This window comes from Anneissia japonica, unplaced genomic scaffold (assembly GCF_011630105.1).
Source record: "Anneissia japonica isolate Jap-2015-1 unplaced genomic scaffold, ASM1163010v1 scaffold87363_len16968_cov125, whole genome shotgun sequence".
In the NCBI taxonomy this organism is placed as follows: Eukaryota; Metazoa; Echinodermata; class Crinoidea; order Comatulida; family Comatulidae; genus Anneissia; species Anneissia japonica.
The window spans coordinates 5656-11974 of NW_022687250.1; the positions used below are offsets into that span (position 1 = coordinate 5656).

At 31.9% G+C, this 6319-nt stretch overlaps 1 long non-coding RNA gene across 1 annotated transcript in view; it reads left to right on the top strand.

Moving 5' to 3' along the window:
* The first annotated feature begins 3864 nt into the window (after positions 1 to 3864).
* LOC117118502 overlaps positions 3865 to 6319 on the top strand; it is a 3718-nt gene continuing 1263 nt past the window's right edge. Inside the window, exons 1-2 of the long non-coding RNA XR_004447049.1 lie at positions 3865 to 4533; positions 4632 to 4742. This is a non-coding gene — a long non-coding RNA (uncharacterized LOC117118502). The remainder of the gene's footprint in view (positions 4534 to 4631; positions 4743 to 6319) is intronic.

Below are 6319 nucleotides of genomic sequence, written 5' to 3' on the forward strand. Positions count from 1 at the left end.
TGCGTGAAGCTTTCTTCTTTCGAAATCTGAAGAACTCACATGCGCTTATATAAAAATATTTAGAAATATCAATTTGAAATCGTTATTAATTTCGAAAATATTCCGAAATGGCCGCACAAGATGTGTACACAGCTGAGGAAGCGATTGACCTGATTTTTTATTCAGACAGCGATGAAAGTGAGTTTTTAGATGTGCGAGACTTAGACGTGCCTGATAGCGATGATGACGGTGGGGCTTCAAGCAGTTCTGACGGCGGCGATGTTCTTGATGAAGATGAGCCTAGGCCTAGAAATGTGAGGTGGTCGTTGCTTTTGAATGGAAAGATCGTGCTTATAGTTATGATGGTTGGGTAAATAAATTATATAACTGTGTGGAGTAGGAATGTCTTATATTTGTTTTTATTTTTTTTTTGGCTATAATTTATTTATTTATTTTTTTTTTGGTTTTTGCTGACGATTTGTATGTAGCATTTTTCTGTAATTTCTATTATATTATATATATTATATTATATTATATTATGAATAAAAAATCCTAAAAATATAAATTATACATCAAATGAAAGCTTATTCTATAAGCTTTCTTTGTTTTTTAGAAACATTTTTCTGTATAATTTACAGAAAGTTCCCAAAAATCCACCAGAACCATGTATACTCAAAAAACGCAAAAACCTAGTTACACTGCAAAAGAATCCGGTATTCAAGGGTTTGCACTACAAAAGAATCCGGTATCCAGAGGGTTAAATATATTTTTTTTTACACAGAAATTTGACCCAAACTGTTTACTTCATATTAGTTTAAGTTTTGTTGATCACTATTAAAGAGTGTGAGTGATTTAAGGGAACAATTTTTATTAAAACTGTGTACAAAGTTGTCAGGGGTGGGGATGGGAGGGAAGCAGCGCCTCCCTGGATACATCCCCACGAAAGTTAAAAACAATCCATAGTGATAAAAGTATCGCAGTTGATGTATTAATTAGGCCTATAGGCCAACATTTTCGCTTCCACAGCATAACACAGCAAATGGCCTAAATATGTTTTCGAATTGAAATATTTCGTGTATAAAATTCAGTCATATAACTTCACTATTATTCTGCTTAGGAACGTTGACGCCTGCTAAGGTGGTTTAATATATTGTTGTCTAGTACTGTAGGCCATGCCAGCTCCCTCACCCTGATATCATTTCAAACTACTGTAAAATGAAAATACTGTATACCTACATACACCTACAAAATAAATTTTTAAAAAAAATTTTTGATGATTCTACTAATGGTAATTTGCCTATCAATTAACATAAACAATGTGGTCAAAAACCATAAAAACACTCCTTCTGAATTGTTCAAGTTAAACCACCACACAAATTTGACCCAACCTTATATTTTCTGATAAAGTCATGTATCATGCATAGGAACGTTGACACCTGCAATGCTTTGGTTTTGAATATTTTCTTCTAATACAGCATATGCTGGTATGATCTAATGTTTGGTGTACTTTTAAAATATTGATTACCTTCTAAATTTCATAGGGACACTCACTGAAATTTATCTGGAGCAAGTCAGTGATTATAAATGTCAATGTGGTTTTGTGTTTAGACTGATTGGGAGAAAGAGTAATTATTGCAAACGATAGTAATATATTCTGGTTACTAGACAGAACATTAAAATTATTTAAAAATATTAGAGCACAATTAAACAAGTTGAATTAGGGAGCAATGTAAAGAAATAGTAGCTACACTGCAGGATTTTATTCTATTCTATTATGATGGCACATTCAGTATAAAAAGAAAATCAGTCTGGAATTGTAATAAAATTCTCAAAAATATTGACAGGCTCTTAAAAAGAAACTATATCAACTTATATGTGACTGCAAATAAAGAAAACAGGGCAAATTCAGAAAATATAGTTGGTTTTTAAAATAGTTCTCGTGGTACACATATAAGATGTTCTCTTGACTTGTTCAAGTTTCCAATTCTCCTTTATCAGGTGTTGTTTGATTTATTTCTAGTATACTGAGAGCAGGGGTTCAGCCAGAAAAATGAAATAGGCCGTCCAAAATGGAAGCCAGTGGGCGTACCATGGCCATTTTTGGGAATCCCCACCAAATATTGGTACAAAAACAATGTAAATTCAATTAATAAATGTGGTTTTTATCAAACTTAAATATGATTTAGCATTAGTTTAATGTAACATTCATTAGATTTGAAGAGTATAAAGAATTTGCTAAAGGTAGACCAGGCCCAATTAGGCTAGGCCAAACTGATTAGGCCAAGCCGTCTAGGTAAAAGTGGCCGTCCTAAATAATTGTAGGCCGTCCAAAAGACGGCCGGACAGCTTGCTTGCTAAGCCTATGACTGAGAGTGGCTATTAATGTACAGTATGTGAATATGTTACATACAGTGAGATGAGTAAAGTCTCAAAGTACAGACTTACAAAGAATCTTATACATCCATTGTTTATTTAATTAAATTTATTTTTTCTCAATGGTACAATAAAATGGACAAAAAGCAAAAAACAAGCTCAACAAAGGAGGAAAAAGGGAAACAACAGTGACAGGAAGGATTCAACAAAATGTGGACTACCTCAGTCTCAAAACCACTGGGTCCAAAAAACAAAATTCACAAAAAAAGACAATACCTTTTCTATAAAATATTATCATCCCTTTCTTTTACATAGTATATAGTTTAGATAAAGTCTATCACTTTTATATTATTTTTTATTTATTTGTTTGTTTTAATAAAATAAATATGAATTATTTGTTAGCTGTTACCTGCTACATTAAACAAGTTTATTATTTTGTTGTCCTTTATGTAATTATCTCTTATTCATTGTGTTTAATTATTATCTGATATTTTTTCAAACTACTTTTGTATTTGATTAATTTCTTTTATCATTGTGACTTATTATATCATTTTTTCTTGTTTTTGCGTTTTGCTTTTTTTTATCTACGACTAAATATTATTTGATGCTAAATGTTACTGTTTATTCTTATACATATTTTTAATTTCTTATTTGGCCCATTCCTGGCAAAATTTCACTAAAAACTTTTTTCAGAAAAATTTGTCTGCATTACTCTAATTATTATAAACTATGAAAAAATAGTGGCATAAATTTTAGTTTTACACTAAAGGAGAATAAAAAAAATGAGAAGTAAAAACTATTTCTCATAGGAGATTACTTCTTTCTCAACAATTTTTTTTTTCTTTTCCCCCCGCCCCCTTCCATGACTCGTCGTTGTACCACTGGAAGGATAATGTTGATGAATATTTTAACAAATCAGTCAGCCAATGAAATACCATTTAAATAGCACATAACATAACGATACTATTCAGAGTTGACAAGTATTTGCTGTATGTAGAATCATTAATAAATAAGAAAATAAACATATTTGCATTGGCCACCATGAAGTCTGTCTCTTATACACATCTAGATGTGTATAAGAGACAGGTTTAAGGAGACCCTGGCCTATTTTCGAAAATTATTGAAAAAGTTACCGTATTGTCACGTTTTAGTAGAATGATGTGTAGTAAGAAGGGACTAACCCCCGTGGCATCTCCGGAACCCATTTGAATTGAGACTTCTCCCAGAAAGCACATGTGTTATGCACTGAGAGCTCATGAGTGTTGCGCAACTGTATCCTGTTTGATTTTTATATGGTATGCCATAATTGGAATTTACGGGACAATACTGTATATGAAAAACTGCACAGTTTCTGATATGTATGTACTGTAAAACATTACTCATCATTGGCAGAGCTTTTAAATGATATCAAACACGGCAACTTGTATTGGTCTATATCATCTGTAAATATGTATTATGTTGTTTAGGTGTAATGAAAATAAATGATCAGTGTATATTTCCATTAACACTAATCATGACCATGTTTTATGTGGTGCGTCAGCCATCTTGAAATTCAAAATGGCAACTGATGATGGGAGAAAAAATGGCACCTATTTCAAGTTCAGCGCACCAAAAATGATAAAGTTAGTCAATAAAATTTATTTTGGCACATAAATCTAGCTGGATTACATAGCAAACTGTGCTAGTAGCTTACATACTTATTCTTGTTTAGTATATTTTAAATATATTTTGCAGTTACTTTTAAAACAGATAAACACCAGTTTTTGCATATGTTGAGTGACAGTAGTTATATTATGTCTGGGTTGTTGCCTGTCTAGAAATTATGGGTTTAGACACTAAAATCGTATCTGCAGCTTAGCTATGTTTATTGCTTCTAACATTCCGCTCCCCTAGCTCATCTTTTTTCCTGGACTACTACTCATGGTAAATGGCATTAAAAAAATTGTCTGATTGTGATGTAGATAACTTTACCAGAAACAAAAGTACTGTAATATGAATTTTAATATTAAAGATAAAATATAAGTTGTAGACTTCAGAATTTCAATTATTAATCATTCAAAAATGACTTTAAAGAGGGGACAGAAGGTAATGATGATGTACCATCCTCTGCCACCTTTGAAGATACATCTGAACAATTTTCAAGTGATGAACAGAAGGCACTGCTAGTGGGATCAAGTGAAAGTGAGTTTAGTTATTTTACTATTAAATGCTTTCATTGTTGCTGTGTATTACTGTAGAGCAAAACAATTTTTATCCTTCTTAATTTTACCTTATAATAGAGATTCAAAAAAGTGAGACATCTGATTTACCATCACCTGCCACCCTTGAAGTGAAACCTGAAAGATTACCAACTGATGAGCACAAGGCACAGCTAGTGGGATCAAGTGAAAGTGAGTAGTGAAATTAGTATTATATTATTATTTAACATATTTATTAATGAGTTTAAGAATTTGCTTGTTTCTCATAATATTGGTATAAGGATTAACGATGAATGGTTAGGTGGTTTATTTTGGGTGGATGCTACTATCATTGCAAAAGAGTGGAAACTTAATTTTAATTTTGATAAATCAAATATATTAGTAATTGGTAAACGTATAAACAGGGATAAACACTGGAAACTAGGAGATAGCTACATAATGGAGGCCGAATCATATAAATATCTTGGGGTAATTATTTCCAGAAATTTAAACGATCATAAGCAATTTGAAAATGTTTTAAAGAAAGGCAGTAGGTTAGTTGCCTACATTAAATCTCTTATAGATAATTTCGATAATTTTAATAGGGTTTATTACGGGGATGTACTATGGAGGACAATTGCCCTCCCTTCAATTAACTATGGATCTGATGTTTGGTGTAGCGTAAATAAATCAGACGTTGATAGATTAGAAAAACTTCAATTACAAATGGCACGATATATCTTAAAAGCCCCTATGAATACGCCCCGATCTACATTATATGGGGAACTTGGATAGATACAGATAAAAACTATGCATGACACTTCAGGAGTTAAATTTTGTAATCGTTTAATTAGTATGGAACCGTATCGTTAGCCAAAAATACTCCTAAATACAACAAATCAGTTTCAATGTGATCCAAATAACTTCCGTTTCAAATTTGTAAAATGTATTTCTGATCTCTTTATTAAATGTGAATCTGAAGACCTTCTAGTACAATTATCTAATAATCATGGCAACTACAATTACTGGGTTAATCCATTATTAAAAAAAGTAAATGAAATAAACAATGAAAACTGGAGAGAGGATATTGAAAGTAAGGCCTCACTCACCGACTATTCATTACTTAAAGATACAATTAAATTAGAAAATTATCTATTAGATAAATTGGATTTTGAAGGTGTATCATTGAAATTTAAACTTCGCTCCAATACATTGCCCCTTGATAGTAGAATTTCTAGATGGTCTGAAGACAAGAATGGCTTATGTACTCTTTGCAATACAAATAATGAAGAAGACATAAGACACTTCTTATTCTCTTGTCCAGCTCTCCTAAACATACGTTTAGAGGAGTTAAATGAACTTGAATATAAATTAAGTAGTCATAACATCGATGTTTGGGATCAATTTTTAAGTGCTAATATTGATATTAAATTAAGCTACGTCCTAGGCTCCACTGCTCTTTCCATGACAAATAAAGTAGAGAAATACTTTGATGAATTTTGTAAAAGTTATGGAAAACGAGCGTGGAGAAAAAGATCTGGATAGAAGCACTTGCAAACTTTATCGTAGATTAAGTATCTGTATTACTGTCTTTTCCTTTTTTTTTTTGTAACTAATTAATTTTGTTTGCCTTAACATTATTGTTGAGTTTGTTGATGGTACTGTTGATGGTACAGGTGGCCCTTCGAAATTTGTGACAGGCAAGGCAGGTTGTATTTCCTTGTCATGTTTTTCGGGGAGCTACTTGCCTCATCAGCAGCACTACTCACTTGTGTTTATTTCATTTTTAC